General features: G+C 39.8%; 1 protein-coding gene and 1 non-coding gene across 5 annotated transcripts in view; one reads left to right on the top strand and one right to left on the bottom strand.

Annotated features, from left to right (window-relative positions):
* The window catches only part of ADAMTSL3 (ADAMTS like 3), a 381800-nt gene that overhangs the window by 22268 nt on the left and 345181 nt on the right, over positions 1 to 14351 (top strand). The window lies entirely within an intron of this gene.
* Positions 2883 to 2989, bottom strand: LOC114109267 (U6 spliceosomal RNA). Its single transcript, XR_003585941.1, has one exon. It is a non-coding gene; the product is annotated as a U6 spliceosomal RNA (small nuclear RNA).

The raw sequence follows: 14351 nt of genomic DNA, 5'->3' as shown, positions 1-14351 counted from the left end.
TGCTAGTGGTAAAGAACACACCTGCTGATGCAAAAGACAAAAGATACATGGGTTCAATCCCTGGGTCGGGAATATCCCCTGGAGGAGGACACAGCAACCCACTCCAGTATTCTTGCCTGGAGAATCCCAAAGACAGAGGAGCCTGGTGGGCTACGATCCATAGGGTCACAAACAGCTGGACACTACTGAAATGACTTAGCATACACACACAAGGTGAATTTATGTAAAGGAATTTACTTCATTTAAGTTCAGTTCAGTTGCTCAGCCGTGTCTGACTCTTTGTGACCCCATGAATCGCAGCATGCCAGGCCTCCCTGTCCATCACCAACTCCGAGAGTTCACTCAGATTCACGTTCATTGAGTCAGTGATGCCAGCTAGCCATCTCATCCTCTGTCATCCCCTTCTCCTCCTGCCCTCAATCCTTCCCAGCAATAGGGTCTTTTCCAATGAGTCAACTCTTCGCATGAGGTGGCCAAAGTCTTGGAGTTTCAGCTTCAACATCAGTCCTTCCAATGAACACCCAGGGCTGATCTCCTTTAGGATGGACTGGTTGGATCTCTTTGTAGTCCAAGGGACTCTCAAGAGTCTTCTCCAACACCACAGCTCAAAAGCATCAATTCTTCGGTGCTCAGCTTTCTTTACAGTCCAACTCTCACATCCATACATGACCACTGGAAAAACAATAGTCTTGACTAGACGGACCTTTGTTGGTAAAGTAATATCTCTGCTTTTGAATATGCTATCTAGGTTGGTCATAACTTTCCTTCCAAGGAGTAAGCATCTTTTAATTTCATGGCTGCAATCACCATCTGCAGTGATTTTGGTGCCCCCAAAAGATAAAGTCTGACACTGTTTCCACTGTTTCCCCATCTATTTCTCATGAAGTGATGGGACCAGATGCCGTGATCTTCATTTTCTGAATGTTGAGCTTTAAGCCAACTTTTTCATTCTCCTCTTTCACTTTCATCAAGAGGCTTTTTAGTTCCTCTTAGCTTTCTGCCATAAGGGTGGTGTCATCTGCATATCTGAGGTTATTGATATTTCTCCTGGAAATCTTGATTGCAGCTTGTGCTTCTTCCAGCCCAGTGTTTCTCATGATGTACTCTGCATAGAAGTTAAATAAGCAGGGTGACAATATACAGCCTTGATATACTCCTTTTCCTATTTGGAACCAGTCTGTTGTTCCATGTCCAGTTCTAACTGTTGCTTCCTGACCTGCATACAGGTATTGCTGAAACCTGGCTTGGAGAATTTTGAGCATTTCTTTACTAGTGTGTGAGATGACTGCAATTGTGTGGTAGTTGGAGCATTCTTTGGCATTTCCTTTCTTTGGGATTGGAATGAAAACTGACCTTTTCCAATCCTGTGGTCACTGCTGAATTTTCCAATTTGCTGGCATATTGAGTGTAGCACTTTCACAGCTTCGTCTTTCAGGATTTGAAATAGCTCCACTGGAATTCCATCACCTCCACTAGCTTTGTTCATAGTGATGCTTTCTAAGGCCCACTTGACTTCACATTCCAGGATGTCTGGCTCTAGGTGAGTGATCACACCATCGTGATTATCTGGGTCATGAAGATCTTTTTTGTACAGTTCTTCTGTGTGTTCTTGCCACCTCTTCTTAATATCTTCTGCTTCTGTTAGGCCCATACCGTTTCTGTCCTTTATTGAGCCCCATCTTTGCATGAAATGTTCCCTTGGTATCTCTAATTTTCTTGAAGAGATCTGTAGTCTTTCCCATTCTGTTTTTTTCCTCTATTTCTCTGCATTGATCACTGAGGAAGGCTTTTTTTTTTTTCAAATCTCTCCTTGCTATTCTTTGGAACTCTGCATTCAGATGGGAATATCTTTCCTTTTCTCCTTTGCTTTTTGCTTCTCTTCTTTTCATAGCTATGTAAGGCCTCTTCAGGCAGCCATTTTGCTTTTTTGGATTTCTTTTTTTTTTTTTTTTTCATTTAGTTTATTTTTTTTATTTTTTTTTTATGTTTTTTTTTTTTTTAATTTTTAAAATTTTAAAATCTTTAATTCTTACATGCATTCCCAAACATGAACCCCCCTCCCACCTCCCTCCCCATAACATCTTTCTGGGTCATCCCCATGCACCAGCCCCAAGCATGCTGCATCCTGCATCAGACATAGACTGGCGATTCAATTCACATGATAGTATACATGTTAGAATGTCATTCTCCCAAATCATCCCACCCTCTCCCTCTCCCTCTGAGTCCAAAAGTCCGTTATACACATCTGTGTCTCTTTCCCTGTCTTGCATACAGGGTCGTCATTGCCATCTTCCTAAATTCCATATATATGTGTTAGTATACTGTATTGGTGTTTTTCTTTCTGGCTTACTTCACTCTGTATAATCGGCTCCAGTTTCATCCATCTCATCAGAACTGATTCAAATGAATTCTTTTTAACGGCTGAGTAATACTCCATTGTGTATATGTACCACAGCTTTCTTATCCATTCATCTGCTGATGGACATCTAGGTTGTTTCCATGTCCTGGCTATTATAAACAGTGCTGCAATGAACATTGGGGTACATGTGTCTCTTTCAATTCTGGTTTCCTCGGTGTGTATGCCCAGAAGTGGGATTGCTGGGTCATAAGGTAGTTCTATTTGCAATTTTTTAAGGAATCTCCACACTGTTTTCCATAGTGGCTGTACTAGTTTGCATTCCCACCAACAGTGTAGGAGGGTTCCCTTTTCTCCACACCCTCGCCAGCATTTATTGCTTGCAGATTTTTGGATCGCAGCCATTCTGACTGGTGTGAAGTGGTACCTCATTGTGGTTTTGATTTGCATTTCTCTAATAATGAGTGATGTTGAGCATCTTTTCATGTGTTTGTTAGCCATCCGTATGTCTTCTTTGGAGAAATGTAAAAATATGGAACGCTTCACGAATTTGCGTGTCATCCTTGCGCAGGGGCCATGCTAATCTTCTCTGTATCGTTCCAATTTTAGTATATGTGCTGCCGAAGCGAGCACTGGATTTCTTTTCCATGGGGATGTTCTTAATCCCTGTCTCCTGTACAATGTCACAAACCTCTGTCCATAGCTCATCAGGCACTCTGTCTATCAGATCTAGTCCCTTAAATCTATTTCTCACTTCCACTGTATAATCATAAGGGATTTGATTTAGGTCATACCTGAATGGTCTAGTGGTTTTCCCTACTTTCTTCAATTTTGGTATGTTAGAATTCCTTTTATGGGCTATGTGGTTCACAAATGCTTTTCTCCTGGTCTGTAGTTTGATTTTGTTTTTTGGCTGTGCTGGGTCTTTGTTGCAGTTCATGGTGTTCCCTCATTGTGATGTGAGGGCTCCTGAGCCCAATGGCTAGTAGTTGCTGCTTGCAGGCTTGGTATTCCCATGACATATGGGATCTTAGTTCCCTCACCAGATATCAAACCCCCATCCCCTACATTACAAGGAGGATTTGTAACCACTGGACCACCAGGGTAGTCCCTAGGTTTTTTAACCCCTTCTTATAGTCATTTGCAGAACAAAAGTTTTAAATTCTGCAATGGCACCCCACTCCAGTACTCTTGCCTGGAAAATCCCATGGATGGAGGAGCCTGGTAGGCTGCAGTCCGTGGGGTCGCTAAGTTGGACATGACTGAGCAACTTCACTTTTGCTTTTCACTTTCATGCATTGGAGAAGGAAATGGCAACCCACTCCAGTGTTCTTGCCTGGAGAATCCCAGGGACGGGGGAGCCTGGTGGGCTGCCGTCTATGGGGTCGCACAGAGTCAGACACGACTGAAGCATATGCATGCATAAAGCCCAGCTTATCATTTTTTCATTTGTGGATGCTGGTGTTGGGTGTCATGGCTAAGAACTCTATACTAGGTCCTGAAAAATTTCTCCTATAGTTTCTTCTGAAAGTTTTATAGTTTTACAGTTAAGTTTGTGATCCATTTTGAATTGTTTTTTTTTTTGTATAAGGTGAAAGGTTCAGGTCAAGACTCACTTTTGCCTGTGGATGTCCTGTTGTTTCAGCATTAGAGTGAGACTGTCCTTCCACTGAAGTACTTTTGTTCCTTTGTCAAAAATTAACCAGGAGTATTTCCGTGGGTCTATTTCTAGACTCTATTATTTAAGAAACAAATTTAAAATATTTAATTTGTTTTGCTGCACTGGGTCTCACTGTGGCCCACAGGTTTTCTCTGGTTGGGGCAAGCAGGGACTACTTTCTAGTTGCAGTGTGCGGGCTTCTCATAGTGGAGGCTTCTCTTGTTGTGGAGTACAGACTCTAGGTGGATCGGTTCAGTAGTTGTGACTCATGTGCTTTAAAGTAAGGGTTCAGAGTTGTCTTATATGGGTTTAGTTGCCCCTTGGCATGTTAGTTAGTCTAGGATCTTAGTTCCTGGACCAAGTGTTGAACCTATATCCCCTGCATTCAGTTCAGTCACTCAGTTGTGTCCAGCTCTTTGTGACCCCATGGACTGCACCATGCCAGGCTTCCCTGTCCATCACCAGCTCCTGGAGCTTGCTCAAACTCATGTCCATCCAGTTGGTGATGCCATCCAACCATCTCATCCTCTGTCCTCCTCATCCCCTTCTCCTCCTGCCCTCAATCTTTCCTAGCATCAGGGTATTTTCCAATGAGTCAGTTCTTCGCATCAGGTGGCCAAAGTATTGGAGTTTCAGCTTCAGCATCAGTCCTTCCAATGAATATTCAGGACTGATTTCCTTTAGGATTGACTGGTTTGATCTCCTTGCAGTCCAAGGGACTCTCAAGCGTTCTTCTCCAACACCACAGTTCAAAAGCATAAATTCTTCAACACTCAGCTTTCTTTATAGTCCAATGCTCATGTTCGTACATGACTACTGGGAAAACCATAGTTTTTACTAGATTTACCTTTGTTGGCAAAGTAATGTCTTTGCTTTTTAATATGCTGTCTAGGTTGGTCATAGCTTTCCTTCCAAGGAGTAAGTGTCTTTTAATTTCATGGCTGAAGTCATCATCTGCAATGACTTTGGAGCCCAAGAAAATAAAGTCTGTCAGTTTCCATTGTTTTCCCATCTATTTACCATGAAGTGATGGGACTAGATGCCATGATCTTAGTTTCCAGAATGTTGAGTTTTAAGCCAACTTTTTCATTTTCCTCTTTCACTTTCATCAAGAGACTCTTTAGTTCTTCTTCACTTTCTGCCATAAGGGTGGTGTCATCTGTGTATCTGAGGTTATTGATATTTTTCCCAGCAATCTTGGTTCCAGCTTGTGCTTCAATCTGCCTGGCATTTCACATGATGTACTCTGCATATAAGTTCAATAAGCAGGGTGACAGTATATAGCCTTGATGTACTCCCGCGATTTGTAACCAGTTTGTTGTTCCATGTCCAGTTCTAACTGTTACTTCTTGACCTGCATACAGATTTCTCAGGAGGCAGGTCAGGTGGTTTGGTATTCTCATCTCTTTCAGAATTTTCCTCAGTTTGTTGTGATCCACACAGTCAGAGGCTTTGGCATAGTCAATAAAGCAGAAATAGATGTTTTTCTGGAACTCTCTTGCTTTTTTGATGATCCAACGGATGTCTGGTTGATCTCTGGTTCCTTTGCCTTTTCTAAATCTAGCTTGAACACCTGGAATTTCATGGTTCAGGTCCTGTTGAAGCCTGGCTTGGAGGATTTTGAGCATTACTTTACTAGCGTGTGAGATGAGGGCAACTGTGTGGTAGTTTGAGCCTTCTTGGGATTGCCTTTCTTTGGGATTGGAATGAAAACTGACCTTTTCCAGTCCTGTGGCCACTGCTGAATTTTCCAAATTTGCTGGCATGTTGAGTACAGCACTTTAACAGCACCATGTTTTAGGATTTGAAATAGCTCAACTGGAATTCCATCACTTCCACTAGCTTTGTTCATAGTGATGCTTCCTAAGGCCCTCTTGACTTGACACTCCAGGATGTCTGGCTCTAGGTGGGTGATCACACCATCATGGTTATTTGGGTCATGAAGATCTTTTTTTGTACAGTTCTTCTGTGTATTCTTGCCACCTCTTATTAATATCTTCTGCTTGTGTTAGGTCCATACCATTTCTGTCCTTTATTGAGCCCATCTTTGCATGAAATGTTCCCTTGGTAGCTCTAATTTCCCTGCATTGGCAGGCAGCCTTTAACCATCGGGCCATGAGGGAAGTTACCAGACTCTTTATTTTGTTCTATTGTTTTATGTGTTTATTCCTCCTCCGGTACCATGCCATCTTTATTATTTTATCTATATGGTAAGTATTAAAATTATGTATAATCACTCTTCTCACTTTACTCTTCTTTATCAAAATTATTTTTGCTATTTTCTGCATTTTCATATGAACTATTGAATAAGCTTGACTATATTATACAGAAAATCTTGCTGGAATTTTGATAGGAATTGTGTTAAACCTATTGGTTGGTTTGGGGAGGATTAACATCTTTACTAAGCTGAATCTTCCAATGAACATGAGCACAGTCTGTTTCTTTAGTATTTAGATCTATTGGCTTCTTTCATTAGCATTTTGTAAAATTCTGAACAATGTCTTTTGTCTGTGTACCTAAATATTTCATTTTTTGGAGTGATTGTAAATGGTGTTGGGCTTTTCATTTTATTATCCATATGTTGTTTGCTAAAACACAGAAATGCAGTAGAACTCTGGGTGTTGCTTTGGGCTTCCCTGATAGTTCAGTTTGTTAAAGAATCTGCCTGCAATGCAGGAGACCAAGGTTTTATTCCTGGGTCAGGAAGATCAGCTGGAGAAGGGATAGGCTACCCAGTCCAGTATTCTTGGGCTTCCCTTGTGCCTCAGCTGGTAAAGAATCTGGCTGCAATGTAGGGGACCTGGGTTCCATTCTTGGTTTGGGAAGAGCCCCTGGAGAAGGGAAAGGCTACCCACTCCAGTATTCTGGCCTAGAGAATTCCATGGACTGTATAGTCCATGAGATTGCAAAGAGTCGGACACAAATGAGCAACTTTTACTTTCTTTCAGTTTGTAGCCTGCAGCCATTCTAAAGTGAAAGTGGAAGTTGCTCAGTCATGTTCAACTTCGTGACCCCATGGGCTATACAGTCCATGGAATTCTCCAGGCCAGAATACTGGCATGGGTAGCCATTCCCTTCTCCAGGGGATCTTCCCAACCTGGAGATCAAACCCAGGTCTCCCACATTGCAGACAGATTATTTACCAGATGAGCCACAATATTAGTTTTAGGAGTTTTTTGGTAGATTCCATGGGATTTTCAATGTAGACAATGTGGCCTAAAATTAAGGCCCAGTATTATGTGCTGCCTTGATATCTGGTGAACCCACAAGAGCCTTGAGTGTGTATCTGACAGTTCCCCTCCCCACTCTTCCCATCGATATGGTCTCCTAGGCATACAACCTTCCTTATCTAAGTATCAAGGCAAAGTTCCTGCTTATAGCAGAGTAGTGGGTTTCTGTTCCCTGCAGCCTGCAGAATTACTCAAACAAGCCAGTCATATCCTCCTGAGAGAGCCAGAGGTCACCTCACACTCTGGATACTACAAAGCCTGTCCCTTGTCCCTTCTTGTTTATTTTGTCCTGGGTGAGACCACGATGGAGTCCTGTATGGCATGTGGTGATCTTCCCAGGTGGTACTAGTGATAAAGAACCTGCCTGCCAGTGCAGGAGCCGTAAGAGACAGGGGTTAGATCCCTGAGTAGGGAAGATCGCCTGGAGGAGGGCATGGCAACCCACTTCAATATTTCTTGCCTGGAGAATTCCATGGACAGAGGAGCCTGGTGGGTTATAGTCCATAGTGTAGCAAAGAGTCAGACACAACTGAAGCGACTTAGCATGCAAGCACGCATGCATGGGATGTTGTATCGGCTCTTCCCTTGGACTCTGAGTATATAAGATTAATAAACTGTTGTCTGTCTCATCTGTCTAATGCCATGTGTCATGTATTGGCCATTCCTGTAACAATAAGGTGGGAGTCCCTTCGTCATGAATAAGGTGACTAGGAAGTGATTAAACAGACAATCACATCATCTATAAATAAGATTTTATTTCTTCCATTTCAATCTGTATGCCTTTGTTTTCTTTTCTTGCCTTAATACACTTGCTATCACTTCCAGTTATAGTCAGAGAGTGGACATTCTACCTTATTCCTGATATGAGGGAGAAAACATTTAGTCTTACATCAGTAAGTATGACATTGTCTGTAGATTATTGCTCTTTATTAAGCTGAGCAAGTTCTCTATTTCTGGTTTGCTAAGAATTTTTATCATGAATAAGTGCTTAATCTTGTCAAATGCCTTTTTCTTTATCAATTGATAAGATCTTGTGACTCATCTTTTTTACCCTCTTGATTTGATACATTATACTGTTTGATTTTCAAATAAAAACAGCGTTGCACTCAGGATAAACCACAGTTGGTCATGGTGTATCATTCGTTGTATACTGATGAATTTTATTTCTTCATATTTTGTTTGAGGATTTTTGCATCTCCCTTCATGAGACTTAGTCACCTGTCCTTTCTTTTTTTTTTGTACTGTCTTTATCTGATTTTGATATCAAGGTAATACTGTCTTCATAAAATGAGTTGTGGAGTGTTTCCTCCTCTTCTCTTTTCTGGAACAGATTGTGTAGGATTGGTGTTAATTCTTTAAATGTGTGGTACAGTTCTCCAGTGAAAGAAACCATGTGATCCTGGAGCTTTCATACTGGACAAGCTTTAAACTATGAACTCAATTTCCTTAATAGTTATAGCACTCTTTAGATTATCTTATGTTGGGTGAATTTTGGTTGTTTCTGTTTTTCAAGGAATTGGCCTATTTCATCAAAATAGTTGAATTTATACATGTGGAGTTGTTTGCTTTCCATAATTATCCTTCTAATAACTGCAGTATCTGTAGTGATGCCCTGTTTCATTCCTGATATTGGTAGTTTCTTCAATTCACTTCAGTTCAGTTCAGTCGCTCAGTCATGTCCGACTCTTTGCGACCCCATGAATCGCAGCATCCCTGTCCATCACCAACTCCTGGAGTTCACCCAAACTCATGTCCATCAAGTCGGTGATGCCGTGCAGCCATCTCATCCTCTGTCATCCCCTTCTCCTCCTGCCCCCAATCCCTCCCAGCATCAGAGTGTTTTCCAATGAGTCAACACTTCACATGAGGTGGCCAAAGTACTGGAGTTTCAGCTTCAGCATCAGTCCTTCCAAAGAACACCCAGGACTGATCTCCTTTAGGATGGACTGGTTGGATCTCCTTGCAGTTCAAGGGACTCCCAAGAGTCTTCTCCAACACCACAGCTCAAAAGCATCAGTTCTTCAGTGCTCAGCTTTCTTGAGCACAGTCCAACTCTCACATCCATACATGACCACTGGAAAAACAATAGCCTTGACTAGATGGACCTTTGTTGGCAAAGTAATGTCTCTGCTTTTGAATATGCTATCTAGGTTGGTCATAACTTTCCTTCCAAGGAGTAAGCGTCTTTTAATTTCATGGCTGCAATCACCATCTGCAGTGATTTTGGTGCCCCCAAAAGATAAAGTCTAACACTGTTTCTACTGTTTCCCATCTATTTCCCATGAAGTGATGGGACCAGATGCCATGATCTTCATTTTCTGAATGTTGAGCTTTAAGCCAACTTTTTCACTCTCCTCTTTCACTTTCATCAAGAGGCTTTTTAGTTCCTTTTCACTTTCTGCCGTAAGGGTGGTGTCATCTGCATATCTGAGGTTATTGATATTTCTCCCAACAATCTTGATTCCAGCTTGTGTTTCTTCTAGTCCAGAGTTTCTCATGATGTACTCTGCATAGAAGTTAAATAAGCAGGGTGACAATATACAGCCTTGATGTACTCCTTTTCCTATTTGGAACTGTTAGTCTGTTGTTCCATGTCCAGTTCTAACTGTTGCTTCCTGACCTGCATACAGGTTTCTCAAGAGGCAGGTCAAGTGGTCTGGGATTCCCATCTCTCTCAGAATTTTCCACAGTTTCTTGTGATCCACACAGTCAAAGGCTTTGGCATAGTCAATAAAGCAGAAATAGATGTTTTCTGGAACTCTCTTGCTTTTTCCATGATCCAGTGGATCGAACCCAGGTCTCCCGCCTTGTAAGGCGGATGCTTTACCAGCTGAGCCACAAGGGAAGCCCATTGGTCGTTTGTATCATATCTTTATTCTTCATCAGTCTTGATTTTTTTCTCTGTCAATTTATTGTTTGTTGATGCATATTGTTGACCTTTTCAAATTGTCAGGTTTTTCTTTCATTGATTTCTTCTGCTGCTTTTCTGTTTTCTGTTTCCGTGGCTTGTGCTCTTTATTATTTTCTTTCTTCTGGTTGCCTTGGATTTTTTCCTCTTTGTTTTTTATTTTCTTGGAGTGGAATTAGATCATTAATTTGAGATCTTTTCTTTTTTTTAATGTAAGCATTTAGTGTTATAAATTTTTCTTTCTGTAAGTTGTTTTGCCATATTCCACAAAATTTGATACGTTTTAATTTAAAATTCATTTTTTGAATTTTTCTGTTTCCTTTGAGGAGTTCTCTCTGACCCATGAATTATTTAGAAATATGTTATTTATTTTCTATTTGGAGAATTTCCTGTTACCTTTTTGTTACTGATTTCTAGCTCAATTCCATTATGGCTAGAGAACACACTGTATGATTCCAATTATTTTAAATTTGTTGAGGTTTGTTTCATGACCAAAAATATGGTCTATTTTAGTGAATGTTCCATGGGCACTTGAAAAGAATGTATGTTCTGCTATTGCTGGGTAAAGTGTTCTTTAAAGGTCGATTAAATTGTGCTGATTGACAGTGTTGTCTAGTTCTTTTGTAGCACTGTTGACTTTCTATCTAGTTATCAATCAATTGCTGACATGGGGTGTTCCAACTCTGATTGTAAATTTGCATATTTTTCCTTTCAATTTTATCAGTGTTTGCTTTAAGTATTTTAGAGCTCTATTGTTTGGTGCATACACATTTAGTGTGCCTATATTTCCTTGGTGGAATGTTCCTCTGTGGAGATTTTCTTTGCTTTGAAGTTTATGTCTTTTAATGTAGCCACTCCTTTAAAGAAATAAGTATTAAATATGCTATTAGCATAATATATTTTTCTTTTACTTTAATATTTTTTATGTTCAGCCTGTCTATATATCTGCAGTGATTTCTTATAGCGAGCATATAATTAAGTTGTGTGTACTTTTTTTTAATCCACTCAGCCAGTCTCTATCTGGTACACAGTATATTTCAACCATTTAAAGTAACTATTGATATGTTTTAATTATATGTTATATAAATATATATTATTGATGTTAAAACTGTATGTTATATTTGTAGGGTTTATTTATTTTTTATTTAAAAGTGTTTATTTATTTATTGGATTGAACCAGGTATCAGTTGCAGCATGGGGGATCTTGTGTGTGTGTGTGTGTGTGTGTGTGTGTGTGTGTGTGTGTGGCATGCAGAATCTTTAGTGTGGCATGTGGACTCTTAGTTGTGACCTGTGGGATATAGTTTCCTGACCAGGGATCAAACCCAGGGCCCCTGCATTGGGAGTACCAAGTCTTAGCTACTGGACCACCAGGGAAGTCTCTATATTAGGGTTTTAGCTTGCCATTTTATGTTTTGTTTCTCTGTCTCTTATTCCTGTGGTTCCCTTTTATTGCCTTCCTGTGGTCTTCTTGAAATTTATTTAGAATTACGTGTTGATTTATCTGTAAAGGTTTTGAATCTTTCTCTTTCCCTTAACCCTCTTATGGTGGTGCTATCTTATCACAGACACTGTGAAGTGTCAAAACTTTACCTTAATTTAGGTTTTACCTTTTCCTATTTTTAATAGCATAATTATCTTAATTGTATTCTTTTCATACATTGAGCACCACATCAGATGATATAATTTTTTGTTTCAACTATCAAATGTAGTTTTTAATAAGGCTCATGAAGGACTTTCCTGGTGGTTCAGTGGTTGAGTTTGCCTGCCTGTGCACGGGTCATGGGTTTGATCTCTGGTGTGGGAAGATCTCTGGTGTGGGAAGATCCCATATGCCCTAGGGCAACTAGGCCCCTGTGCCACAGTTATTGAGCCTGTGCTCTAGAGCCTGTGGTCCACAATGAGAAGCCTGCTTATTGCAATGAAGAGTAGTCTCTGCTGTCTGCAAGTAGAGAAAGCTTGTGCACATCAATGAAGACCCAGTGCAGCCAAAAATAGTAAATAAAACATTTTTTTAATAAGTTCATGAAGACAAGGGCATTCTTTACCCTATTTTTACCCATTACATTGTTCTTTCTTCCTTCTTGGAGTTTCAGATCTTCTGTTATAATTTACCATCTTTCAAATATCTTTTAAAAATAATTTTAAAAAGAATTTAATTAATTTTAATTTTAAAATTAATTTAAACTTAAAAGAATAATTTTAAAAAGAATAAAATAAAAATAATTTTGGCTGCACTGGGTCTTCATTGTTGATCATGGACTTTCTCTAATTGTGATGAGCAGGGCTACTCTTTGTTATGGCGCGTGGACTTCTCTTGCGGTGGCTTCTCTTGTTGCAGAGCACAGGCTCTAGGGTGCTCAGGCTTCAGCGGTTGCAGCACATGGGCTCAGTAGTTTGCGATGCATGGCATATGGGCTCTCGAGTGCAGGCTCAGTAGTTGTGATGCGCGCGGGCTTAGCTGCTGCATGGCATATGGGATGTTCCTGGATCAGGGATCGAACCTGTGTTCCCTGCATTGGCTGGTGGATTCTTATCCACTGCACCACCAAAGAAGTCCCGCCTTTTTTTTAGAGTACTTATTTTATCATTTCTTTAAAGGTAGGTCTTCTGGTGACAATTCTTAGTCTTCCTTCTTCTGAGAATGTCTGGATTTCCCCTTTATTCCTGAAGGGTATTTTTGCTGGGCATAGAGTTCTGGTCCAAACGTTTTTATTTTTTTTTTAAATTTCAGCACTTGAAATGTCTGCTGCTTCTTTCTGGCTTCTTTGGTTTAAGATGAGAAATCCACTATCCATTTTAATTGCTGTTCCCCTATAGGCAGTGTTTATTTGTCCGCTAATTTCAGATGTTTGATTATGGTATTTTGTGTGTATGTGTGTGTGTTTCTTTGATGTTATTCTTTTTAAGGATTCAGCCTCTTGAATCTTTGGTTTTATGGTTTTCCCCGAATTGGTAGAATTTCAGCCATTATTTCTTCAAATGTATTTTTTAACCCTATGCTATTTCTTTTTTCCCTTTTATACTCTGATAACATAAATTTTATATCTTTTGTTATTATATGATGGGTCCTTGATGCTCTGTTAATTTTATCTTCAAAATATTTTCTCTTTGTTGTTTAGATTAATTAGTTTCCCTTGCTCTTTTTCATTTTTACTGATCTCTCATCTTAGTATTCTAAAAAACTACATCCAGTTTATTTTCTGTAATTTCTGTTCTTTTCTCCTTTCAATGCATTAAGATTGTTTCCTTGTTTTTTATTAATGCCAGCTTCCCTTTAATTTAAAACTATTGTCTTATCAACTCATCTTTTATATCTTGTTTCTCAAAGTCCAAGATCACTTTTGTTTTCTTAAGTATTCACAGCAAATGCTACCTAAAGTTTAGATTCCTAGAGTAAAGCTTTGCTTCCAAAATATTACCTCTTGCACAGTATGGTACTGGCACAAAGACAGACATATAGATCAATGGAACAAAATAGAAAGCCCAGAGATAAATCCACACACATATGGACACCTTATCTTTGACAAAGGAGGCAAGAATATACAATGGAGTAAAGACAATCTCTTTAACAAGTGGTGCTGGGAAAACTGGTCAACCACTTGTAAAAAGAATGAAACTAGATCACTTTCTAACACCGCACACAAAAATAAACTCAAAATGGATTAAAGATCTAAATGTAAGATCAGAAACTATAAAACTCCTAGAGGAGAACATAGGCAAAACACTCTCAGACATAAATCACAGCAGGATCCTCTATGATCCACCTCCCAGAATGCTGGAAATAAAAGCAAAAATAAACAAATGGGATCTAATTAAAATTAAAAGCTTCTGCACAACAAAGGAAAATATAAGCAAGGTGAAAAGACAGCCTTCTGAATGGGAGAAAATAATAGCTAATGAAGCAACTGACAAACAACTAATCTCAAAAATATACAAGCAACTTCTGCAGCTCAACTCCAGAAAAATAAACGACCCTATCAAAAAATGGGCCAAAGAACTAAATAGACATTTCTCCAAAGAAGACACACGGATGGCTAACAAACACATGAAAAGATGCTCAACATCACTCATTATTAGAGAAATGCAAATCAAAACCACAATGAGGTACCACTTCACACCAGTCAGAATGGCTGCGATCCAAAAATCTGCAAGCAATAAATGCTGGAGAGGGTGTGGAGAAAAGGGAACCCTCCT

Source organism: Ovis aries, unplaced genomic scaffold (assembly GCF_016772045.2).
Source record: "Ovis aries strain OAR_USU_Benz2616 breed Rambouillet unplaced genomic scaffold, ARS-UI_Ramb_v3.0 scaffold_85, whole genome shotgun sequence".
NCBI lineage: Eukaryota > Metazoa > Chordata > Mammalia > Artiodactyla > Bovidae > Ovis > Ovis aries.
The sequence above is the reverse complement of the archived record's forward strand: the minus strand, read 5'-3'. Positions and strand labels throughout refer to the sequence as shown.